Source organism: Mycteria americana, chromosome 1 (genome assembly GCF_035582795.1).
Source record: "Mycteria americana isolate JAX WOST 10 ecotype Jacksonville Zoo and Gardens chromosome 1, USCA_MyAme_1.0, whole genome shotgun sequence".
NCBI lineage: Eukaryota > Metazoa > Chordata > Aves > Ciconiiformes > Ciconiidae > Mycteria > Mycteria americana.
Genome location: NC_134365.1, coordinates 53,373,400 through 53,400,750, shown reverse-complemented (window position 1 = coordinate 53,400,750; position 27,351 = coordinate 53,373,400). Strand labels below are relative to the sequence as shown.

General features: G+C 39.7%; 1 protein-coding gene across 6 annotated transcripts in view; it reads left to right on the top strand.

Annotated features, from left to right (window-relative positions):
* Nucleotides 1–27,351, top strand: part of ANKS1B (ankyrin repeat and sterile alpha motif domain containing 1B) — a 452,062-nt gene that overhangs the window by 343,942 nt on the left and 80,769 nt on the right. The window contains exon 1 of one of the 6 annotated variants that reach the window (XM_075497731.1): nucleotides 16,049–16,202. The exons of 3 other annotated variants lie outside the window; for them this stretch is intronic. The gene's annotated coding sequence lies outside the window, so the exon portion shown is untranslated. Of the gene's footprint in view, nucleotides 1–16,048; nucleotides 16,203–16,291; nucleotides 16,561–16,930; nucleotides 16,984–27,351 lie in introns of those variants that run through there. 2 more of the 6 variants (XM_075497712.1, XM_075497721.1) reach the window with 2 other exon arrangements.

Sequence of the window (27,351 nt, the reverse complement as noted above, 5' to 3'; positions counted from 1 at the left end):
TCTACTTCTTTCTTTGTTTCTTTGTGCTCCAGATCTAACATAACTATTTGCATTGGAAGCATCTGGTTATATTCACTTTGTAGTCTATCTTCTGCCATAGTGCTTTTGTAATTTCTTCAGTGGTAATTCTCAGTGGCTGTAGTGGTTAGGTTTTGCCTTTTGTTCCTTACGTTGTTGTATTGATCAGTCAATCTGATAAAACAGTGGTTTCACTCAGCTTTATAAATGCTTTATTTAAACCAAACTGAAAATTTTATTAGACTCGAGGATGGCCACTGTCTTACTTTGAACCACCTCTATAGAAATGGGATGCAAAAATAATATCAAGCTTTATTATGAGAACAACATTGTCAGAGAAATAGCAAAAACTACAGTGGAGCAAATAAACCTTGGGCTTGAGAGATTAAATACAAAAATTATAAAGCATTAAATAGATCTGGTTCGTCTAAGGGCACAGATTTTGGGAAAATTTTTGTAGCTTTTGATACATGAGCACTAACATAACAGTCTGCAAATTACTGAAATACCAAAGAAGGAGAAGAATTTTATTCACAAAATAATATATGGCAGCAAAGGCATAAGATTAGGAAAAAAAAAACAAACCTGGGAGTTCAGTATCAGTGAGGTAAAGTATCATTGAGATACAGTGTATAAGACTGTTGTGGAAGTAGACGAAACTTTCTCATTTGGGACCTTTTAATCTAGACTGAACAAAAACTAGAAAATAAAGGGGATAGCCTTGTATTTGCAGAGAGTTAATGGGACATTAGTAAAGATTTTATCCAGCTCTAACTTCTGTGAATCAATGTAATGCAGGAAAGTCCAAAATGCTGATGTCAAAGACAGAAAATGACAAAAGAGATTATGCTTCAAATGGTCACGGATATGGACACTGATTATAAAAAAAAATTACAAAGTTGATGTTAGAAACTTAAAGCCATTGATGCAATATCTTGTAGTGGTTAGGAAAGTAAACAAATTACAGGGATGTGTCAGCAGAGCACAAGAGCAATAACCAGAAGAAACTACCACGCAGAGATCCAGTAAGACAACCCTAAAGTACTTTGCTTTATAGTGTACTTTTAAAGTACAGTGGCACTATACTATAGACACAAATTAGGCTTGTAAAGATGAGCAAGCCTTACCTATGAGGACGTATGGTTATGCTGATGTTCCTTAGAAAAAAAAATTAATAAGATTCCCTATTATAAGATTTTTATACTAAAAATGTAAGCAAGTTTAATTCCAGTTTGCAAAATTTGAATCTTAAATGTCTTAATTTGAAAGTCTAGTCTCCATTTGGGACACTCAAATGTCTGCTGTTTCGGCGTCATGACCATCACCTTTTTAGGGTTCCTATCATGAAACTTAGGACAGAAAACTATTGTATCTTGGATGTAGAAGCATCTTGGATGCCAGACTTCCTCACTGTTAAAAAACTCCTTTTCACATTTCCAATTTATACAAAATCTTGAGATACTGTTCCAAAGGTGATGTTACTGTTACTGTGGTGATGTAACTGATGTTACTCTAGCTTATATTTTCCATGATTGCTCTTTTGTCCCAGACCACCTTTTTAATCCTTTATTTTGTAATACAATTTGTCTTGCTTATTTCAGATGTTAAAAGGGTGAGTTTTATTGTAATTTTTACTGTATTCTATCATGTTTTTAATAACATCCAGAAACTCTGCATTTATCAGGGGAGTTCTCATTTGGCAGTTAAATTATTTTTATCATAAAGTGGATATTATCAGACTCTTTGAGAGGAAGCATGAGACTGAAATAATGGGACAAAGATCAAAGCCAGCAGCTACACAGAGTTTCTTGAGAGGAATCCCTGACTGGAAAAGAGAAGCTGGCTGACGGCATTTTTTTGTACAACTAATGAAAATTTCCCAAGAGGTTAAACCTTCTAATAGTTTGGAAGATGTAATAAAAACTCATTTCAGACTAATACAGAGTTCCCAACAATATTTCACACGTATTCAGTTTGCCCTTTACTGCTGGTACTTTTTCACCACCTTAAGCTTCTGTCCTGCAACCACGCACAGCATTAGTCCTGTTTATTTTAGTGGTTATTCCAAGAAAAACTGTAGAGTAGCATCTCATTGCTGCTGATTCTTCTCTAGCCTTTTTTATTTAGATGCTCTAATCTTTTTAGCAGTATTTTTATATTTTATCAGTACTCAAATTTAATCTCAAACCCTTTGATTAACATGATAGAATAACTGCCTGTGAGTGTACGTATTCCTTTACTAAAATGCTTCTAGATAAAATTAATAATTAAAATTCTAGTAAATTAGTTGAAGCAGTAAAATATTAGTACATTTTCACCCAACTCCTTGATACCACATTAGAAACTTTCATAAATTCTGACTTGTAATTAAGATCAAGTGTTGCATTCAATTATCTGGAATATACTCACTTCATATGTATTTTAACATTACTGCAAACTGATTTTTTTTAAATTAAAATAGCTTTTTAAAAAAAGTTTTAAGTGCAGATCAGAGAATGCAAGATGTAGAAAATAAATGTGGAGAATAGGCAGAAAAAAAGGGAAGTAACAAAAAAATTGATAATGATCAGAGAGTTAGTGATGTATCAAATGAAAAAAGTATGAGAATTACACAATTTAGGTAATTTAATGAATAAAGTGAAGCAAATTATCTAAAAGAAGAGTCAGTCCGCAAAATGTATCTGTTTTCTGGGAAACTTTTAAGTATTTTTCCCCTTACAATTGCAAGTAATTAGGTATAATGTTGATATAATATGGCTTGTGGTTTGTTTACTAATTTGTTATTTACTCACATGGAAGAGCACCATTCATTAAACCACCAGAAGCATTTTCTGCAGTGTTATCAGTTTTCCTAACAGGAGATCCATCACAATAAAGAGGATGCAATTATTAAGATCTGACAACTACACAATCCAAGTGATAAATTTAAAAGCTGTTTAACTACGATTCCAGCAGACTGTAACCTGCAATAATCTCTAAAAATATAAAGCACTTCAACATTTTCATCCTGTATGGTCAGTTTTGAATGCATGTGGATTTTCAGAAATTTTTAGAGGCCTATCAGGAAGGTAAATATTACCCAGAAAACATGTGATACATTTCTCAGTTTCTTGTTTTTGTCAGAGCACAGCAAGGGACGACTGCTCCATAAGGGAGGGGACCCAAGGGGGAGAAATACAATATCAAAAAAAAGAAACTTTTTATTCTGAACTGTGAAATTCCCTTATGCATGCTGGAGCAGGGTGCAGACTGTCAGCTTGGACAGTCTTAGCACCCTTTCCCTGATATTCAGAAGAAAAGATCCTGTAAAAACTGAGGCAAGGATATTGAAAAGTCTGTTGTGTATCAAGCTGACTACTTTGACACTCATGGTTTTGGTGGGGGTTTTGTGACATTAAATCTATGCTCCACAGCCTTAAGAAATATGTGACTGTGACCGCAGACTGAGTCACTGTTTCCAGGACCAACCATATTCAGATACTTACAAGCCAAGTGACACATTCAGCATAGATAGACAAAAATGTTGAACAGCTGACTTCACTGTAAGAAAACGATGCTCAGTCAACGCTCATTTAGATGTGCTGGGGAGTTCCTTGCCATTTAACACATCCAAAATGTCTTACAGTTGTATGTAAGCTGATCCAGTCTTTCCATCGGAATCAGGAGCTTCTTTTTCAGGGAAAGTTCTCACTGCAAGTTCCTTCCTGGGGGAAGATTTTCTTCCGTTCTTATCTCAAAATTGGCCTTCATTGGAGAACCATAACAGCAATTAGTTAACTGATCTGAAGTATTTTTTACTCAGCAGTCTTGCCTGGAGAATAAGAACAGAAAATATTTCTTGTGATTGCCTTCGTTTATCCAAACCTGATAAACCAAAGTATGTCCATGAAAATGAATCATCCAGTTTCTCTCTAATTGAATTATTTGCTTCCTGGAAAGGCAATCTTCTGCTTCATGAAGACCACCCGGGCTCTAGCCTAGACTTCTTGCTCTTGGCAAATCTTTGCTCAGATCTTAGACTTTATTAGCCTTTGCTGCTGCTGTCATTGCTAAAGACCTAATTTAAAGTATCCTTTGTCAGCCACAGATTTTTAAGACAGACTCTTGTCCTGATGCTGTCATCCTTTTCTTTTCTTTATTTCTTTTTTACCTGATACATTAGATAAGCATGTAACTGTAAATATACATGTAGTGTCACTGAAATCCACAAGGCTACTTTATTTGGTTACAGGTTTGGGGGTTTCTTGCATGTTTGGCAATAGGCCTAGCTAGAAAAATATGTGAAGTCTGCCACTAGACAGTACTGTAATGCAGGTAACGAAGAATTGAGGGAAAGGTGGAAAAGGAACTTAATTTTTGTCCTGGAATATGAAAAATATGGAGCAGCAAATCTGTTTTTCAAGTTTGAAAGATTATTGGGCTTCCATTCTGCTAAAAGAGGTAAGGAAATATACTCTATTTATATTTCTAAAATATCAGCAAAAGTTAGTTTGTCACAAGAACTGTAATTGTGGAAACCAGCTATTTATAGTTAGGTCTGAGCATATTGGTGGCAGAATTTAACCTAAGTTTTCACCCAGTAATATATATGATATTTCATTCCACTTATCACTGTTTCAGCTGCTGCTAATACAGGGGAGAGAAAATTTAGAGATGTTGATTTATCCACTGTTGATTACGCAACAGGGGATAGCAAAAAATAATTACAGATAAAGCAACAGTTTGTGTTTTTATAAAATGGTATACAAAAATAGAAAAGCTGAATTAAATTCTACATAAATCCCAAGACAGCAGGAACTGCTAAAGAAAAGCTAAAAAGAAAATAAGTAGTTGTGCAGGAACAAGTTTTCTTCACCTTAATTGTCTACCAAAACCAGATTGAGCATCTTAACTGAGCTATTAGCACATTTTCCCCTCTATTTTTATCCAGGAAGGCTCTCTTCCTCTCTAGGCTCAGACTTAAGAAAAGTGTTTTGCTTTTGAATAATTTTATAGTTGTGGTAGGTTGTTCCAGTAGCATGGCCCACTTGCTTTAATCACTATACGACACTCCAGATTGATAAAGAGTAATTTTATTCTGTTCTGTAATTCCATTATTCTTTATTTGCTGAGATCTGTAGCAGTGTGCATGTGGAAAAAATGCAAGGTATTATGAAAAAAAAAAGAGAAAAATTACTCCAAAATTTGAAAGTATTACAAATGTCATTAAGATTTTGTATTTGAGCTCAATATGTTTATTTAAGATTGTCTTTTGTTAGGTTATTTTAGCAGAATCAAATATATTGTTAAAACAGATTTCATGTTATAATTGGCTTTAGTGATTTGGCCTCTAAAAGATGTCATTTATTTGATAAGACACGGTGCTTCACTTGACTAAATACCAGTTGATACATCCATTATTTAAATGATGCAAAAGGTTATACACATTATGTTTATTTATCAACAACAAAAATGCCTGTATCAATGGTAAACAGCAGCAGCTTGATTCCATGCTCCAGACTGGAAAACAATTTCAAAATGCTGATTATCCCAGAGCTACCTTTTCTGACACCCTGAAAGCTCTTGTTTCATTATCACCACCTGCCATTGCTATTATAGATTTGTAGGTGAAGATGAAAATTGTAACCAGTGAATCTTCCCATATTCTAATGAAAAAATAACTATCAAAATTATGCACTACTGAAGGAAAAAAAATAAGCAGGGTTTCTTTCTAGCATGTCCAGATTCAGCTGAGTACAACAAAACCAGTATCCATTCAGGAACAGGCTCAAGCTCACTGGTATTTTGCCCCATTCTGCCTGAAACAACACGAAAGCAACAGAATGGCTGAGAAAAACTTGTACAAAAAGGAACTCAAACCCCTTTGACTGCTGTAGGTGAGGCTGTATTGGACCACAAAGGTGTGGGTAGACTTCAGGCTGTTGGACCAAAAATCTTTCAAACTAAACTGCCCAGAAAGATGGATTACCAAAGAGTTACATTTTTCTGTGCTTATACTTGGAATTTGCAGTTTGTTATGTACTCGTGTAATTAAGATAGATACTGGTACCGTGAAAAACTGGCATAAAACAGGTGAGTCAAGCTAAGTCATACAGCCAGCTAAACTCCTCTCTATTTTCTTTCTAATTGTGGGGAGGATACTTCATCATCTGGCAGAATTTTGATAACAAAAATCTGAATTGACCTGGCTGCCTTGCTTTTGTCTCCTTCCAGGCAGTCAAATCCACTTTCTAAAAACTCCACCCTCTAATACATCCATTCGCCCCATCACAAATGAACAGATAGAGAATTAGGTCACATCTTCATCTCCTGACAGATTTTTGTCTTTGAGGCCCTTTCTACATTCCTACTGCCGTGTGCACTGCGGAGTGCTGATGTAATGCTGGAACCATATTCATAAGAACTATCAGACCTTCAGATTTAATTAACAGCTAATTAACAGCCCTTCTGGCCTTCGTAGTTAATACTATGCCAAATTCAAGAAATAATTTGGATAGGTAATTATGAATGCTATTTAAAAATAATGAGTTGAAGCATCTACAAGATTCTACCTTGACAAAAATGTGATTGCTAAAATTGTCACTGACTAATACATATTTGGGAGGAACAGGCAGCATTTAAAATGAAAAAAGTGTATTCCCATTGTCCACAAAAGCTCATTAGAAATGAGAAAGAAATTCATAAGATCTCCAAAGAAAAGAATATGAAATGGAAGAGGGAAAAAAGTAATTTCTTAGAAATCTTTTTTAATGGATGAAAATATGCAACATCCAGTGCCAGTTGCCTGGGACTGGGCTTTGCAACATGCTGGGGGTGATTGTCTCACTGCAATGCACATTACAAGATTGGGGACTAAGTAGTCACTGTCATGCACAATTCAATGTTATAGCAACTTGTATTTAATTTGTACAGCCTTGCAAAAGTTGTTATTTAGAAAACCAAATGTATTCTTTTATAATCTGGCTTTTCAGTCTGCTTTTCATTCACTCATGCCTATAAGTCACCATTTTCTGTTTATATTATAAGGTTACACTAACATCCTTAATGTAACAGTATTTGAAGCAAAACATTTATGAAAATGAATGGTTTGCATATGTAGTGGCAAATGTCTAAAGTACCTAGAGGGTGGTTAAAATACCGTATAATTGTATACAATAGAAAGGTGTAAATCAGTCTTATATTTTTGTTGCCTTTCAACAAAAGCCATAGGTTATTGTAGCTACAGGGCTTGGGTTTGAGACGACCTCTAGGGGTCACCTGATACTTTCTCTTCTAAAGCACAGGGTTTATTTATTTCTCAATCACCCCAAGAAATTAAAGACTCCTTGAACAGTTTTTCACTTTAAGCTAGTGATGGCACACTCTGTTTTCTATATGAACTCTTATTTGTTCAGATATTATACAGTCTTTCCTAATGTGTAACCTAAATTTTCCCTTCTACATGTTAAATGAGTTCCTCGGTCTTCTTTGATTAATCCAAAAAATGGCCTACTTTATGACATGCCTTTAATTATTTGTAGACAGTTCCTGTTATGTCATTTTCCTCCGGATGGCACCTACTTCACTCTATAATCCCACACAGATCTTGTTTCTCAAACATCTCTGTTCAGCTACAGTCTACCCAGCTTCCTTGGCCAGAGCGCATCCTTTTAAATACTGTGTCCCTAGACGATTCTCTGATCTTTAATCACTGTTGAGTACTGCGTAGCCATCTTGCTCAGTATTTGGGTTGTGCTTTTCCAGAGTGAATGAAAAATAAGATCTGAGCCTAAAGGGAACCCTACAAACAAGGAGGAGGAAAAGGCCAATTTGAGGGGGAAATTAAGAGTGATGTTAAGAGGGGCAGCAGCCGGGAGAGGCCTGAAATTCTCTCCCCTGGTTTACTCGTGTCAGTCAGGTGTAACCACAGAACAGCAAGAGCTGATGTTGTTCTGCTGAGCCCGGGAGGAGTGTGTATATTATTGCCTTTCTTGCGTGCAAGCGTTCCCATGATCGGAGGCAGGTTCACAGATCATGCCCTTTGCCATAAATTGTCTTACGGTATGACACTCCCGTGTCTTAATACAGAAAAACAACGCATTTCTCTCTTTTGCAGCAGCGTGAAACATTAACATAGGATCAATTAATACTTGATCCTGGGGAGAGAATTAAAGGTCATTGTACCTTTGCTTTGCCTTCATTACGTAGCAATCCCTTCTGGCCCTAAAAGATAGCAATTTTCTGAATCATTAATGTGGTTTTGTATTTTTGCAATGTATGTTTTGTCTTTGATTACTTCCTAAAATCTTAATAGATTTTTTTCTTAAAATGATACAAATAAAGATTTTTCATCCAGTGAATATTATATAACTTTAAAATTTCTTTTAACTCTGATTCATGACAAGAAACTGAAATCACAAAATATTTAACGGAGAAAATATTCTGAAAAAGTTGAATTTGGACATATCCAGATGTTTGTTTTGAATTTTCAGTCAAAACAAAATAGTAGCATTGTAGTTTAAAAGCCTACTGCATTCATTTTCATGTGGGATCAGTCCTCACAGACATATTTCATAATAGTCCGTAGTCTAGTGACTCCTCTGATTCACTATGGTACTTCACAAGGAATCTCGTACTGTAGTGAAAGACAGACCTTGAGGGACTCTACCCTTCTGGGAAAATGTAGAAATCTTAATTATAGATGCCGTGAGAAAATAACTGATTTGGAAAGATAGTCAATGGTTTTTTGACTTATTCAAATGGAATATTTCATTTTGTTTTACTTATTCAAAACACACCATTCCAGGAAGAAATGCTTCGACTAGGCTTTCTAAATGAAAATTCAGTATTTTTAATGGAACATAATTATGAAGAAACTACATCAATAAATTAGGATATCCAAATAGGCTACCTAGTAATGATACTGTGTATCTTTTGATTCTCTTCTGACTTTTTTCTGATCACTCTACTTTATAATCCATCTATCAATCTGTTAATAATATATCGACAGATTTTACACTATAGAGTCTCAGAAATAGACCGTTCGTATCTAGTATTTGAATAGTGCCAATATATTACGGCCGCCATTACAATACAGTAATTATTTGCAGCATGGCCTTTGACACCATTACCAATATTCAGTATTTAGATTTTTTTAAACATGCACATGCATCTTACAGTACCATTAAAAATACATCTGAAGCCATATATTCAGTGTTCATATACACTCTGCATGCATACACATACATTTCTAAAGTCAAGGAAAGTTTCCTTTCTCTTCAAAGCTGATCATCTCGTGGTATTTTTGGATTAACTATACTGTCCAGCTCAAAATTAATTTTCTCAACTAGCCTTCTATCTCTAACTCTCTGTGAACCATTTATTCCTTCCTCTGTGACTTACAAGTTTTAAAAATAGTACATTTACAGGAAAAATAATAGAACAAAACAACTTTTATAATTTCATGCTTTCTTTTTCTACACGAAGACAGCCAACCAGCCAAGCCAGGTGTCTCTCTACTCCTAAATTTCAATACTCTGTTATCGCTTCCCTTCTCCCAATAAAAACATGCACACTAACATTCACATACGTTCACTTCATGGGTCCCTGTTTAGTTATCCAATTATTAGGAAGCAAATACTCTGTTCTACAGTTCTGAGGTAATACTCCAGTTTATACATTTCTTAGTCAGGATTAACAGCAGATTTTCACTCTATTTCATTGCTCTGCTTTCTTATCACATGTTAGATTATATCTATCCATTCATCTCTTTATTTTCTTTTCTAGTTAGTCAAAGGTAGAATAACCATTGTGGTCACAAGAATAAAATTGATCTTCTATGTACTTTTCCTAAATTTCTTTTAAAGGTTTCAAGAATCATTAACCTACTTGAAACCAGATTATACTTTATACTCATGTGGATATTCCATATGGAAACATTAAAGATGCTTCAAACTAGATACTATATGGTCTTTTAGAAACTATTTTTGTATCTTTTTTGCATCAATTTGGGTTGTAATGCCTCCTCACTCTTGGAGTGAAATAAACAAAAACAAAAAGCCTCAAACCTGTACTATCTCAGGAACTCCCTTGTGCTGTCTTCTGCTCTCAGCAGAACTGTCTTTACAAATATTCCATGTTTATAACCACCACCAGTAATTGCCCAGCTCATTTCTTGACACCTTATTCAAAGGCAGGTTAAGGTGGTTTGTAGTTATTCCATTCCTTTGGCACTAAGGTACTAGCTAGTTCTCAGCAAGCAAGAACCAGATGTTGTGTGAGCCTGTATGAACCAGACATCTCTATTTGCCCATTCAGGTGATCTTCAGATATTAGATTTCTTCTTTGACTGATGTTTAATTTTTTTATACACCCATGAGATTGTCCTGGAAAAAAAAGAGCATAATCTGTGTTTGCCAGTGAGAATTCCTTCCCAAACTCTTGCACACCACAGCACCAGCCCCTGCAGAGACTCGAGCAGTTTCAGATGATAGCCCCACTTATCTCTTTGGGTATGGGTCCCACAGTAACTGCATGTCCACACAACTTTATTTGGACTTGCTATTTCCAAAGACACTGTATAGCCCAAATTTATCAGCTTCTTTGGACTTCTCTCCAACACTGGACAATTTTAAGAATAAAAATCAAAATTGATTTTGAATTATTCTGAAACACAGGCACTTGAGCTTCTAATTATGAGATTGGAATTAAAAGACATGTATAAAGACAACTCTGGTTTTAGTACAATAGCTAGATTTCTTTCTAGTTCTTAACTTTTCTCCTCTAGGATATTTAAGCTATCAGAAGTGTTTGTCCTATACAGCAAGATCCCATCCTCTGAGTGCTGACCCAGAGCTGAAAATAAAGCCAGCTTGCAGGACTGGCAGTAAATTCCCCACAAGACTTCCCTGCTTAAAACAGCATTCTGTTAGCTTTCTGTGGTCAAAAGATGACAACTTCCTTTCTCTTCCTCACTTTAAACTTAAGTCCCTGCTTCTTATCCAAGCCAACAAAGCTTCTTCATCTATCTTCAGTTAGTGTATTCCCTTTGTCCTGATTTGTTACAGCACTGTTGGAAGTGTTACAGTCTCTGTCAAGTTATATATCATAAGAATTATGTACATATATTTTACCAAGTGCATAGTCTTCACTGCATTCTAACCATGCATAGCACATAATTCCAATTACAGACTTCTGCAACTCTTGTTTGCAGCTCTCCCTCTCCCCTGCTTCCTTTCTCACCTGCATACTCACCCTTAGCCAGTCATAGGGTCTTTTGCCATCTCATTTCAGCAAGTATAATTTACTAGTAAAAATTTCTAATACGTTTTTTGTTTATCTGTTGGATTCACGATATGATTTTGCTTGCTTGGTAAACATACCTAAACAATTATTTTACCTCAATATCTGAACGTTATTATGTTTATGTATACTTACGATAACCTATGATATGGAGTCAATGTGCTTGGTCCCTATTCAGGAAATTCAAAATCAATGTATTTGGCTCTGAGAAAGGATTGTAAAAGCAGTCCTGTTAAACATTTTAAGCCATTTTATCTTGCTTTTGAGTAAAGATCACTTCCCTACTTGCAAACAAGAATTAATTTTATCTTGCTCTGACTTTCTAGATCACTTGATAGAGTATCACCCAGTAAGGGTATGGATATCAGCAAAGCAATTCAAATTAGCAAATACTTCTCTCTAACAAAGACTCAAGTTATTATAACACAGAACTTTTCAGCTCTGTTGAAAGAAAAAGAAATTAGAACAAACTTTTGGAGAAGTTATTTGAACAATCAGGATATAATATTTTTGAATTTTACTAAAAAAAGCTGCTTCAATTTTTTTCAGAAATAAACTTTATTGCTGAAGAACAATAATTTTATATGACTAAAAATTCCCAGTATGAAGCTAAGTGTTTATTAACAATGAATTTTAAGTAGAAAACAAATTTCCTCCCTTTGTTCCAACAGATTGCGTTTTCCCTGAAAATATGTGTAACATTGTTTGTCAGTAGGAAAAATAACTGTTAGGGGCCATTTTGTTAAAAATTTACGTCTATTTTGACTTGTTCATCAAAGAGCAGTGTGGTGATACTTACCCATGGTTTGAGCCTGGGAAATCTGGGACATAATTAACTCTGTGGATTTGATAACTGGTTTCTTTATTTAAAATGGTCCTTTTTGCTATAGATTAAGAAGATTCTTTTCCAGAAATAATCTAACCCTCCAATTTCTGAAATGGCATTTCTATAAGACATTTCCATTACTTTACATAGAGGCAACTCTGGTCTAGAGTCTGTGGTCATGAACGTTTCTGCCTACAAGTAGTTTCCACAATAATGAGAAATGCCCCAAAGTACCTGATGTTAAGGTACATATAGATACAAAAACAACCATAGGAAACCAGATCTAGTTCTAGCCAGGAATGGAGATTTCTTCATCTTACTACCCTACTGGTCAGATATTTTTTTGATTCAGACAAATATGATAATGGCAGTCTTTTCCCACGAGGCTAGTTAACAACTAGCCCTGCTCATCTGAAATTACTGAACGCACCTTAGCTGAATCGCTGCTGCTCAGCCCAAGCCACTGCCAGGTTAGGAGAATCACACAGTGTCTACCATTCTCCATATTTTAGGACCTATGAGTTTCCCTCTAGCATCACATCAGCTAAGAGAACCAGGCCCACAAATTAGCTTGCAGGCAAGTATTAACGGCACCCAAAAAATTCTGAAGCCATTCACAAGAAGAACTAACAATTTGACAGGATTGCCCCATTGCTGTAAAAGAGAAAGCAAGCTGCCTAATTCCTTACAAGAAGAATCATGGCCACCAGAGCAGCTCCTCACAGTGATCTACAGAGACTGCATGAATGAAGTGTTGGACCAAGCTCTCATCACTGTGATCAGCACATCAGCTTACTTTGCTGATCAGTTCAATGAAAAACACAGGAAATTTTAAAGAAAATATTCTATTTCTGATCTGATCAGATCCACCCATACTATCACTGACAGAGTTTGGCCTCAACATAAACATCTAAGATTTTCGAGCTTTGAAAAATATTTGCTAAAACTCATTAAATGGATCCCTGTCCCTTCTAACTAGATCCCCATTACTAAAATAAGTTGTTCATCTGCCTTCAGGAAAAGACATTCGCCACACTTGTTGAAACACACAGTGGCCTACGCAGCCCTCAAACCGGGACTGCAGCCTGTCAACAGTCCCCACTTCTCACACCCCACTTCTGCCCAACCTGTCACATCCACAAGAACATTAACTGAAGAAATGGCCCATTCATGGCCATGAGGGAGGCAAAAATTTTCTCTTTATAGTAACAGATCTCTCTGACAGAACAGACTGTGAAGTATCCTAACGTACGTTCCTGCTGTGACAGAGGTGAATGGTCCAGCACTTCATTTATTTTTATCTTTACTTATCTGGTCCTGTCAGGATGCAGGGTAGCTAACCTTCTCTTCAATTCCAAAACAAGAGCAGGGTGAGAGCAGCGGGTGCCACTGTCTCGGCTGATGACAGCATGCAGGTGCAGATACGTCTCACTCACCGCTGACACAGCCACGACACCTACTCAGCTACAGGTGGTCAGACCTTAGAGAAAGCTGCTGGCTGGAACGGCATCGAGGCAAGACGAAGGTGAGAGTGACTGAATGGGAGATGTACCTCGTGCTGAAATCATGCAGATCTTCCCTGTCAAAATAGTACAACAGTCTGGGTTCACGTTTGCCTCCTCACTGAGCTTCTGAATTTCTAAAAATGCCCTTTCTTTCACCATCTTGCTAGAAACCTTCGTCCTTTCCTAGGACTTGCTAGTTGTTACACGCTTGCTTCCTTCATGCAGAGCTGCTATAGTCTGCAATGTTACAATCAATGCAAGTAATGAAGTTTATGGCAGGTATAGCAACCAGCTGGCACTTCCACCACGTGCTGCCATCATCACATCGGGCTCACGCTGACACCCTTAACTTGTTCCTCCTCTGGCTTAGCAATTCCATTAAAGTATTGCTCCTAACTCAGAAAGCTGTTAATGGATCGCATCCCACCTATACTACAGATCTGACTTCAAGTTACAGATGTAGATCACAAAATCCAGGACTAAGTGAGTTGGAACTGTGCAGAAAGTCTTGTTAGCTGAAGGGATAGAGATGTGGAGATCCAAGGTGTTCAAAAAGTTCAGACAAATCCATAACCAACATTAGACATTTTAAGGAAATACTGCCAAAACCTCTGCTTTGAAAAGACCTGTTCATGTCAGAACAAAAATGACACTGACAATTTAGATGTAATATTTTATACTGCATTAACATGTTTTGAAAAGATGAAAAAGAAATGTTTTGAAATGGTCATTTTCATATTTAGTCTAAATCTTTGGAATTCTATTCAGGAAACATCGCAAAATGTTTATGTTTTCTCCTGATTCAGAATGAAACTAAACTTTTGTATTCTGTTCAGTCCTTCTCCGTATGGGCTACGTCAAATCTATATAAACACCAGACTGCATCTATAAGATTTTCTTGAAAAACTGGAGCTGTGGGAAAAAGCAGAGTATATTCCGTTCAAATCAAAATAACTGTCCAAACCTCATCCTAAGTTGTGCTTTTGAATTAACGCTTGGGGTTCCCCGACATTAATTTGGCAGGACTAATTAACTAAAATCAGTTATGATAGAGAAAACTGTATCTCTAGGAGCTTGCATTACTCCTTCAAGCATTCCTCTCAACTCTTAAATAATCAACAGTTGCTCTTAGTGATTCATGGAAACACTTACTCTGCAGCCTTTACTCACACCCGTACTAGTGCATTCGAAGTCAGGACTATATTGGGGCTGAGGTGAGTCAATCCAGCTGACCCGTTACACGTCGCTGAGCTCGGTGGCTACGTGCGTGCCCCAGCAGCGCTTTTTGTAGAGAAAGGCTGTTATCAACACTGTTTATAACCAAGCGAACCATTTATTAATATGATCGGTTACTTCTTGAAAGATTTGCTTTTCAAAAAATGCAGCTTAGCACTAGTTTAAGACCTAATTAAAGCTCTGAGGGACATACACTCAAAAGAGCCTCAAATAGGATTTATTTTGGTGCACAAAGCCATCTGTGCTTGAAGTTCTATATAAGCACATGCAGTAGGACATGCCAAACAAAAGGGCTAGTGAATTACGTTTCTACATTTAGTCAGTGTGAGGTCTCTGAGAAATTTCGACTATGGACTTGCATGTGTGCTTGGAAAGTATGCTGCGCTGGTGTACAGGGGCCGCAGCTTCTACATCTCGCAGAGGCTGAAAATCACTGTGAATTTCAGCACTCTGAATTGGCTGTGTAAAACCGCGCCCGGAGAATGACACTCTTCATTTTTCTTTCACTTTTTTGTTAAGCCTTTTATTCCACGGAAGACGGAAAAGCCCGTTCTCCTTGAGACTTGGTAGCTCCAAAGGCAGAATCAGGGCCTGGGGCACCTCCACGCTGGCGTCCTGGATGGGTCTGCTGGGAGCGGGCCAGAGAAATGCAGCCTGCGTTAGGAACCGTACGCTCCCGATCGCTTTACCTGCCGTAACTGAGGAAAATTTTTTTACTTGCTGAAATGTTTCTTCTAGCCTCCGCCGGCTGAGCTTGTCAGATAATGTGCTCAGCCATCAAGTGTGCAACTTCCTCGGGGAAGCAGAGTAAGAGATAAGAGCCGCCATGGGGGACTGAAAGTGCAACTCTGTCCTCTGACATTTTGTAAAGTTAAATTACAGGGGCGTTATCTTTTGTGGTTTATTTCCCTTATTAGACGGCGCGGGTGCTGCTTAATGGGATGCAGTGACTGAGGTAAACAATCCCGTGGGATGCCTATTTGCTCGTGTTAACGCAGGAATCCGAGCTCTGCTAAGATTTATTTAGACACCAGTGTTTAAAAAAAAAAGGGAAAAAAAGTGGTTTTGCCGAGGGAGCCAGGGAAGGGGTTGGCCAGCCGGCGGCGGGGACCGAGTTTCGCCGGCGGCTCCCTCGGCCCCGCACCGCGGCCCCCGCCAGGCCCGGGGCAGCGGCGCCCTGGGGGAGCGGCCCGCCGCGCTGCCGGCCCGCCTGCGCGGGTGGGCGCGGAGGAGAGGCAGGGCCCATATCCATAGTAACGGCGGGGGCAGAGGGGAGGCGCCGCGGCAGCTCCCCGCCCGCCGCAGCCCGCGCGGCGCCGGGACCGCACCGAGCCGCGGTGAGCGCGCGCGCGCCCCCGCCCCGCTCCGCGCTTCCCCGCGCCCCGCCCCCCCCCGCCGGCAGCGCGGCCCGGAGCGCGCGCGCGCGCGCCCCCGCGGAAGGCGGGGGGGGGGGGGGGGGAGCGGGGGGCCGGCGGGGGCGCGCGCGGCGGCGGCTGGACGGGGAGGGCGGCGGGGGCTCCGGTGTGCGCGGCTCCGCGGCGCTCTCCCTGCCTGACTCACCGCGGGGCGCGGGGAAGATGCTCAGCGCGGAGGGGTAGCGGCTGCGGAGCAGACGTCGGGGCCCCCCCTCTCCCCTGCCTCCCCGCCCCCGCCGGGCTCGGCAGCGCAGCCCGCCGCCGCCGCCGCCGCTCCTAGGTGAGACCGGGGGGCAGGGGAGGGCTGGGCGAGCCCTGGGCGCGCACGGGGGGCCGGGCACGGGGCCACCGGGCGCCGCCCCCGCCCCGCCGTGCAGCCCGGAGCGGGGGGCGGGGGACGGGGACACGGCGCGGGCCCCCCTCGGGAGGGGAAGCGCCGGCAGCGGACCCCGGGCGGCGGGCGGGAGCCGGCGGCGCCTGCGGTTGCCGCTTTCGCAGGATTATGTCAGCCCTCGCCTCGCCGGTGCCCCCTCCGCCGGCGCTGGGGCGGGCGGCGGCGGCGCGGCTCCCGCCCGGCGGCGCTGCGGGGCGCCGCGCTCCCGGGGCGGGCGGGGGTCGGCGGGGAGGCGGCGGCGGCGGGGCAGCGGTGGGCAGCGGGGCGGCCGGAGTTTCAGCCGCCTGACGGAGCCGGTGCTCTCGGCTGGTGAGTTTTCACCGGGCCGGCGTGGTAGGGGGAGGCAGGCGGCCCGGGCAGCCCTGCCCGCCCCGGTGTGCTCCCTCCCTGCGTCTGGAGCAACGATTAATCTCGGGGCCGGGGGGAAGGTGGGCATCCACCTCGTGTGCTGCACCCGGGAGCGGTAGCACGGCGCACAGAGCCTGCAGCTGCCGCTTTCGGGGGGGCTGTGTCAGCGTTCGCATTGCAAACCGCCGTTTTCTTGCGTCTCTGAACTTGGCCGTGATGTGCCCTGGTCCAAAACTTGTCGAGCGAGGTCTCGGCTTCAAGGCACCGCTATTTGTCCTTTCCGTTATTTAAAGAACGCTAGTTGAGCGAAGTGCTACGGTTGTTTAGAAAAAAAAGGGGGGGGGGATGAAAAGCAGAAGTGTGTAGAGATCAGAATGACGGTTCATGCTTCGGTATCTCAGAAAAGGCTCACGTTCGAGAAATACATCTTAACGAACAGTTATTTTACCTTATGGCGAGAAGGCAGTGTTGGTATTGGGAGAGAAAAAAATGATACCTGAGAATTTCATTGGGAACTCAGTTTGCTGCACACGTGCGGTAACGCTTTTCCTGAGGATTTTTTAGCATGTGGACTGATGCATGTTGCCATGTGCCTTGCAAAATTCCTTTTGCTCTGGGATCAGTGGCAATGTATGCCCATATGCACCAAATCAAGGTGTGCTCCATACCGTTCTCGACAGCAACGGCGTTAATGAGGAAAGCTACAGTGTCCATTGTGGCAGGATTACTGACATAACGTATCGTAACGATTCCGCAAAGAACATTTTAACTTATTCCGTTAATGAGGCACGAACTAGTGTTAAAGTAGACCCTGCCATGACAGATAGTAACTTCTAATTTGAATACGCATTAAGAACCAATTTGTGTCATCATCTGTATATGCCAAAATATAATAATCTGCTGAAAAAAAAAATACTCGGTGAAAGGTTGTCGCGTGATAAGGGGGACATTTTTTCCTGAATAAATATGAATACAAATTGTAAGCATTCATGTAAAGTTGATACTTGTTTGCCAAGTATGAAACCTTGATCCTACGGTGTGTAATTACCGTAACGAGTTAAAACTCCGTTCTGATGGCATCCTAAAAATTTCAGTGAGGCTCTGAAAAGAATGGAGAGCAAGTGATTTTAACTGATGAATTTTGGTTTGGCGACACTTGTTTGCAGAGAGGTCTGTTCTTTTTGATATGTGTAAATAACTCATACAAGCTGTGGTAGTGCGGTCGCTCGCAGACCCTCCTGACCTTACACACCTGAAAAGTTCAATTTCAAGAATTTGTGCAAATGGTTGACAGATGAGAATTGCAAGAACTCGTTGATGTATTCAGAGTAATCTCTGTTTTCTGTAATATTGGTGAACTCATTTATATATTTTTTTTTTTCCAGAGAAAGGAGATGTGGTAGTCGGGAAGAGATAAATTTATCCAGTAAGAAGGCAAATTAAAATATACGATACATATTCATTCTATTTAGATGGCATTTAAATGCAGTACCCCAAAATGAATTTGAAAGGCTGAGGTCTTGATGTTTTTTCTCTTAGCGTTTTTCGGGGGGGGGGGGGGGAATGACACCTCTAACTAGAGGTGGGCACATAGAGTTAAAAAGGGAGGGTAGAAAATGTGAAAATTAGTAATAGAGCTGTCAATGAAGCTGCTATCAAAGAAGGCTGCACTGAACTAAGAAACTAAAGCAGATCAGCTCTAGGTAAGAGTTTTGCTACTGAGGAACTTGAGGAAGGAGCTTTGACGTGAGGTCAGTCGTGATTTGACTTACATTCCAAGAACAAGACTTTTTAGTGTCAGAGGAGTGAGAATTCCGTGTTGGAAATGCTTAATTTATTTCCAGCAAGCAGGAGGATGCAGATTTTGTGTTGTTTTAACATTGAAAAACTGGCGTTTTGGTAAGGATCTTTGTATTTATTTGTTAAATGTTAGTGATAGGCATAATGAATAACATTCTTCACAAGTAGTAAACTTCCACCTTGCTTTGAGCAGACTGAGAAACTGCCAAGCCTTGGACTTAGAGTTCTCTTGGCTCTTGGTCCTTAGAGACCTGCTCTGCATGCAGGCTGGAAGTTAAAGCAGAGATGAGAGTGAATGCTGTCATTCTGGGTCCAATTTTACTCATTTGCCAAATACCAAGCATGATTATATTACATTTATAAGACTGGGCTTCTTTCCTGGTGATCCTGTTATCACAATGCTTTGCTTACTAAATGTTGAAAATTTATATTAGCCTTCCAAATCAACAATCATTGTGATGAACTGGCCAGTTTTTACTCTGAGAGATATGATTTGGGATCATTTTCACATTTGGGAACATGTTGGTTTATACTAGTTCACATTTTCAATGTTGTCTTCACAGCTATATGAGCTAGAAGCTTATTTTTAAGAAATCACAGTCAAATTCTGGAGAATAACACCTTCAGAAAATTGTACCAGCCTGGCACTCTTCACAATCCAATGTAATTTTTCCCTTTGTGTAGGCAATAACAGAGGGCTGCTTGTACTTGATCTTTTAGTCCATGTGCCAACTATGCCAGCTTGTCTACAAGACAGTAGTGTTGTTTCCAAGTATCAAAGGGTTATGCTTTAGATAAACTTGGCTTTGACAAGGTAATCAAGCTAGGGAAAGCATTTCGTTGTCATAGTTTGATTGCTGTCTCTATCCATAGTCTTTCTGTATTTTTTGCCTTTGAGGAGGAAAGCTTTGAAATGTGATGATTTCGGTAGTGTTTGAGCATGTTAAATTGAGCATTTTGAGTGCTGAGATTCAAAGATGCAGGTCTTCACATACCTTATTCTCAGCAGTTTAGCTCTATACACTGTCAGCCTGCTCCCTTGTTTGAATTGTTCTCAGGGATAGTCTTGGTTTATGGATTACATGTAAAGACAGTGGGGCATTATTGGGAGAGTTTCAGTGGTCATACTGCTTTTGACATGGAGTTATATAATGCTCAGTAGTCTGGGAGAAGAAGAGGATATACCTGATGTGTGTGTGGGGGTTCCTGCCTTTCTGTTTACGTACTCTGGAGCAATAGAATTTTTCTACAGGTCCTTAAGTCAACTAGGAAACATTTCTTCCTCTCTCCAAAGATTCTTCATTTTAAAAACCCCTCATATATGGAGTAGATTCACTCTCACAAGCTTGAGCCTATGCTCAAGAAAGGAAAGGATCTTGTTGACATTGTCACCCCTCAATGAATTTCTCTGAAGTGAAGTATCTTGCAACATGGCAAATGGCATTTGTGCCCAACTTCATGGTAGCTGCAGATAGCAATCGTTATGTCTAGTGTAAGGGAGTGATGAACAAGTAGTGTTGAACAAACCTTAACCAAAGGAAAATCATCAGAGAGATAGCCTTTCTTCCTCAGTAAAAGAATAGTGATTCTGGGTTGAGAAGTGCTGGCAGACCTCCTGGAGACTATGTCTGTCCTTGGATCACAGAGTGGAACAGGTTCTTATTGTCATGGAAATGTTCAAGCGCAAAGGAGAAAATCCAGGACCATCTCTGGTTTTCCTCCATTCCTTACTTACTGCCTTCAGCCTCCTACTAGTGGGATATATCTAACTCAGTTGACTGAGGAACGTCTTAGAGTTTTTGCAATGCCTTTTGTAAAGGCAGATGATATTTGCATAGTCCTTGCTTGGCCCGTTCCTGTGGGGTTGGATAGTATCTTTGTGATACCCCTAGAGAAATCACAAGAACATACAGGCTGCTGTGTTATCAGTGTAATGATGATACCCAGCATTTGTCTCTTTTTTGTTGTTGTTGTTGTTGTTGTTGGGACTCGAATCCCAATATATCCGTGCACTGAGAACTGGGATTGGATTTAAGTCAAATGGCTGAAATGCAGCTTGATCAAGAGAAGAGGTGATGAGCAAGGATAGTGTATCTGAGAATCTTCTAAAGTCTCTGGCTGTTCTATCACTTGAGGGCACTTGCTCAACATTATAAAGTGGTCTTCAACACTGGGGCATACTCTGTGGGTGGTTAAGATTTGTACTTTTTTTCCCCTTGTAGATATTCATATCTTGACTTGTTTCCAAGACTTCCATGATCTCTTGCTAAACTACCAAAAAGAAGGACAGTTTTCCTTTGGGAAAACCAATGGGAAATTCTAGCTGGTCCAGAACTAAGTAATTGTAACCATCCTGTTTTTTCTAAATGTACCACACATGCTATATGCTTATTAGCAGTGCCTGCAATAAGTGTCTGGTGGGGAAAAAAGGCCTTAGGAAGCTTGAGATGGAAGTTCTTTCTCCCAGGCCTTTGCCTTTGGAGTTTGCTCTTTCTAGAAACATGAAACTGGGATGTACTAAGGAAAGATATATCTCTCTGCTTATGTTTTTCCAGCTTTTTGATGTAGGAATCCAAGGTGATTTGTATGAGGTTTGTTAAATGTAATTGGTTTGTTCTTCTTCATTCTGTCCCTGGTTCCTGCAGTCAGCAAACATCCGAAGAGGTTTTTCTGTTGTTTAGAGTATTTTAAGTTCAGATGCTGCAAAAAGGGTAAATTTAATAGTAGCTGCAGTAATAGCAGATGAAGTCAGCAGGGAGTTTTGCCTCTTTGACAGCAGTTTTTAGCCCATTGTTTAATTTCTGACGTACTTTTTTCCGGAAAGTGCTTCTCTACCGTGGGGAATAAACATTTAGGTTTTCAGTACATTTAAACATGGTGAAACATGAAGGTGATAAACACTTGTTTTGCTTGTCTGACTGTGGATGATCATCTAAACTCTTCATTTGGTTGACTGGTCCTCCAGACTGCACTGTGGAGTCAGACCTTCAACGCTTCTGGGTATTTGCATGTATGCTGCCTTCGCTGGTTCTGTCTGCTTTGAAGTAAAGCTTTTGCAAAGATGTCAGTGAGAACATATGTCTCTTTTACCAAGGGTATACTGAAGAATTCCTTTCTTCTTCATGTATCTGTTCAGTGAAGAACTCTATTACACGTAGTATCTTTAAGTATTGTGAACAACGGTAGAAGCCACTGGTGAATTGGTAAGTCACAAAAATGGTTAGATGTAATTACTCCTAATATAGGAAAATGCAAAGTCAATTGCAGTGTTGATCAAGATTTATTATATAATACTAAAATGTGTGTGTATATGTATGTGTGTATACATGTATAATAGGAATAACTTTAATTATAGAAGTTTTAATGCTGTAATGCATGGTCATCTGACTGTTTTTAGGATTCATCTTGCCCTGTTGAAATAGATATTAAGGCTCTCATAATTTTAAATAGTTTCATAAAAAGTGCTTGTAGAAATAATCTAGCAACTTCTTACTGTTTTAGAAAGTCTTAGATAATGTCACTTATTGCATAAATAAATATGCTGGGTAAATGTCAGTTTGCAAATAGTTAAAATACTTAAAATTTAAGATGACTGAAAACTGTCTAATTATCTCCTTCGGGATCCCGTAATCAAAGAGCCGTTATACCATTGTTATGCTTTGTTAATGCTTTTATTTTCCAGGTATGTTTTCAGAGGTAATTCTAAAATCTAGGAAGAGTGTTACTTTGTTAATAGTGCAGTCACCTAGAAAGCTTGTTATTAATGAGTACCCAATTGGTTTGTGAAACACCTGTGTTGTTATTATATGATAAAAATACGTAGAACTTCAACATTCTGTACTAATATTTATAAACCACCACAGAGGTAAGTGGATATTGGAGTGAACTGTCAGAGTGAAAAAGACTTTAGCAAAATCTAAGGGAAGTATTGTATGACTCATTTGTATTTTTACTGAAGCCATTACAAAACTGAATGCAAGTTATTATTTTTCTTTAAAATCTGAATGTGGTGGTGTTCTTGCTCTTAGCACTAGCAAGAAACAAGAATTCAAGGATTTTCATAGACCTTTGTGAGCGCTTCTCAATCCTAATCCATGTTACGTCCAGCTCAGATATCTCAGAAGCAAAGATTGGCTCTACAGAAGGCGCATTACACAGACTTCCAAACTTCATCTTCATTTAAAAACTCACAGTTAAAATACTAATCTTAACAGGTGCTCACAGGTTTGAAAATCTGTTGCACTAACCTTTCCTAGGAGCTTCCCCACTGCTTATTAATTTAATTGTCCATGTCAGTTTTAGGTACTTCTGCAAAATGGCAATAAATCTTTTATATTGTCTGAATACTGCAAAGTTACATTTCTTTAAGCTTGAAAGCATGGGAAGAGCACTAAATACTGAGACTATCATTTTCTAGTTGGGTTCTATTGATTCTAATTTTTGTTGTTTGAAATAGTCTCTTTATGACCTGTTTGAGCGATTAACAGGCCCTTTGCCTTAGCACAAGATACCGATTTTGGGGTCATCATGTGGTGGCATGACTTGAGTGCTTCCAAACCGCTGTCTGCACTCAACCATCTCTGCACACCACCAAACAACTCCATACTTGTCCTTTAAATACTTTGTGGATGTGTTAGTCACAATCACAGCACAGTAATAACAAGTATTTATTTAGTGCTGTCCACATCATGTACATTTCGTAAGCGTCCATCAACCAGCGCAGGATAATCTTTAGGGTTGACCTGGATTAAATACAGCCTTTCCACCTCTAGTGCTTGGCTGTGCCTATTCCTGCTCCATCTCCAAGGCTTGCTGTCACCATTTTTGTTCTTTACAGAGCTGTCTGGGACTAAGCGGTAGCTCTGCAGTGACGATACGCACAAGGAAGCGTAGGGCAGGAGAAGAAAGCACCATGTACCCCGAGGGGTTGCACTCAGAGATTTTGAACAAGGTGCTCAGCTGGTGTAAATTGTCATAGCACCATTGATTTCATTGACTACAGAGGCTGAAGATCATGTCCCGGGTACTTTGTCAGGAGTAATATTCCTGGATACTAGGAAGAAGGACAAACAATAGAGTAAGTTCACTTATAACTGCAGTGAAGCAGTATTTGGGCAGCTCCTAACATACCTTTCTGAAGGTAGTAAGCATCCTCCTATTTCTATCACTAGCATGAAAGCCCTGACACTGATAGAAGCCCCATGGACTCTTGCTAAAGATGCCATCTTTTATGTGATTTTATTTACTTCTTGATTCATTTACATTGACCAATTAATTGGCTAGAACTTCAGAGAAAATGAAATGTTGAACAGGAAAGCTCGAGACCAATATTTTCCATCTTTGTGGCCTAAAAATTAGGCTGTAAACTTTATAATTCAATATGTGGTTTTCAAAGGGAAAGGTGCCTTTAAAGGAAGCATTAGTATAGTCGATATTCTCTGTAAATGCCCAGTTGTGGAAATAGGAAACTAACGTTAGGCAGTCCTAATCTGGAAAGCTTGCCTGTAGAGTGTTAAGTTTCCCTTTGAACTATATTTCATTAAATATGCCATGTTCTACTATATATACAAGCAAGTGACCTTCCTGGGTTGAAAAATTTGTTGAAAGCCTTTGGTCTTGATATTTAAGGATAGTACTGCAGGACTATACTTCTGTAATAAGAGTATTGGTAATTTTCATTTAAAAATAAATGCAGTTTAAAACATAAGCTAAAGAGCAAGTCATATCCGTCAAAATAGCAATTTTTCCTGTTTAAATAGTTGACTGCATTGAGATTATATTTTCCTTGTTATTATGTATACCGAAGACCACTCCAGTCAACAGAAAGGTGGGAAGCTTCTTTATTTTTGAACAAACAGTTTCCTAATTATTTTCACAAGTAAAGCAAAGCTACCACTTACTTCTGCTGACTCTTGGTGTGGTGCAGCATTGTACCTGTGTGGTACCTGAGGACCTGGTAATGCCCTGTAGCCGTCAGACTACACCAGCTGAGGACAGTAGCTTGGTCAGACGGGGAAGTGATTCCCCAGCTTGCTGCTCTTTGGTGTCCGAGGTTGATAATCTATGCTGGCACTTTTGCAAGAGAAGAATCCCATTTTATCTGCAGAGCATAGCATAGAATTTGTTTTACAAAATGTCTTTCTTGCCTTATGGTATAAGAACTTAGACTTTGTGTAAGAAAATTTCTTTTGCACAAGCAGTTTAGAACAGAAGTACAGTAAAAGAAACAGTCTGAATTAGAAGCAGTGAATACAAAACAGCAGTCGTCTTTGTGTTGTTCGTACATTGACATGCACCCTATTTTGAGTTACGTAACTTAAGTAATAGGATTGTTATTTGACCTTCATAATCTCATTATAGCACTGGAGGTACAAATACTCATGTAAAATAAAATTTCGTCTTTTCTAACCAATCTTCACTTTTAGTTATCTGTATGTGATGATGATTTTATACTTTAATGCAAAACTGTTGATTCATGGAAGTAATCCTGTGTTCATGCATTATACAGAAGCTATATCTGGTATTGTTGCTATTGCTAGAGGCTGATGTGTCACATTTTTATAAATCTTATTTTTAGAATATCTTATTTCAGCCACCACAACCTGTTCTGGTTAAAACGCTGTTATGTTGATCCTAATACAGTGGTGACATAACTAAGAGGGTGAGGGGGCCAGCTAAAAGCTAGTAACATCCCTGAAGTATTACTTTAATTTATTAGGAATGTAGGAAATCCTTACAAGTCAGGTGCTCCTAAAGAGGTGGTAATAGCAAGAAAACAGTTGATTCAAACATGTAAAGTAAGCGGAATTTAGCACTTTTGGTTTATCTTACGTGTTTCTGCCACTCGCCTCCCCCCTGGTTCTTTAGTCTGAAGTTTATACTTTTATATTACGCATCTTACACTTCATTATTCGCACCTAGCATTTCCAAAAACCAAATGCTAAGCTTTTGCCCTGGTGCCTTTGTTGCTTCTCCATGGGCGAGGGAGAGGTGGAGCTGTCCTACTGGAGTGTGTGTGGAGAATCCCCTTGACTGATGGTCTCCAAGGTGGATCTCACCACCCACCTTCCCGTCATTCCTCCCATTCATGCTCTCCCACCTCAGCATAGGGCTCCAGTGACGAGGATGAGATGATGGTCTGGATCTCCCTGCCCATGGGAGGGAGCCGGTGATTGACGCTTAGCTGAGCCTTGAGGCATCTCCATGTCCTACAGGTTCAAACTAAGGATTAGGGGATCATAAGTATAACTTCAGGTCGCTCTTTGTCGCACGTTGCTGTGGTGAGCAGAGGGTCTAGTCCAGCAGTATGAAAACTGACATAACTTGAGTTCAGTCCAAAGGTTTTCGTGTTGTTGCGTTCACATGTAAAGCAGTCTGAGTTTGGCTCAAGCTTTAATGGTGTGTGTATGTGTGTCTGTGTAATCAAATTTGAAGGTATTTACATAATTACTGAATTATCAGAAGTATTAAAAGAGCTGTCATGCGTTATTATGCTATAAAACCTGATACCTTTTGTAGACTATGACACATGGAGTGTTTTTGTTTATACTTTTGACATATTACAAAAGATTGTGTGATGCATTCAGAAATTACATTGACACTATAGCAATCTTTGTCTCCCTTTTCTACACAGCAGTTCCTCAAAAAGAAGAATGTCAGTCATGGTTTTCTATAATCTGAAAAGGGATAAGAGTTGAGGTAGTTCATCATAAATAAAAAAATTTTGATACAGGTTTTTCTATTTCTTGAAGCTCTGACAAAGTCGACTCCCTCCTGACTCTACAGTACATTTTCAGGCTGTGATACTTGGAAGTTAGGGACAGTAAACTTCTTAAATTGTGGACAGGAGTAGTTGAAAACAGGCAATTTTAATGTTGTCTGTTTGTATTCTGGAAAAGATAGTGATGGCAGAAGGGAATAGAAACTTCAGGTCTGCAGGAGAGATTCTACATACTGTAGTAATTGGACTGTAATCAAGGTTTAAATGATTACATTTGTATTCTGGTATCTTCTTCCACAGACAAGAATCCAGTAGGCATATTCTAATTTAGATTTTGGTAGGGCTGCTTTGAAACATCATATTGCCTGTTAATGGTGGGGTGGTTTTACTTTTTGGGATACGGGACTTACTGAGGTATATTTGTGAGAATTCTGCAAAGATATTATTTTCTATTATACTCCAGGTGTGAGCTGGGGAACTTGTCGTGTAATCCAAGGGCTCTGAATAGAGCTTTAGTCCACCCTCCCTAATGTATCTGGGAGATATTTTTATACCTATGTATGTTTATCTTGGGTCTGCAAGATACTTCTACATACAGGAAGTATGCATATTGGAGAAAAGGGCATGTTAGTTTTTTCAGAGAGCATCCCCTCTGTGTCCTGACATCAACTTGAAAATGCAATATCCCTATTATTTAGCTGAACATCCACAAATTTCTGGAACCAGTGTATTTTGTATTGCAGACATGCCCATAGCATTGCAGTGCTTGGTCAATGATAACATTCTAGTAGATGCCACTTGGCAGAAAA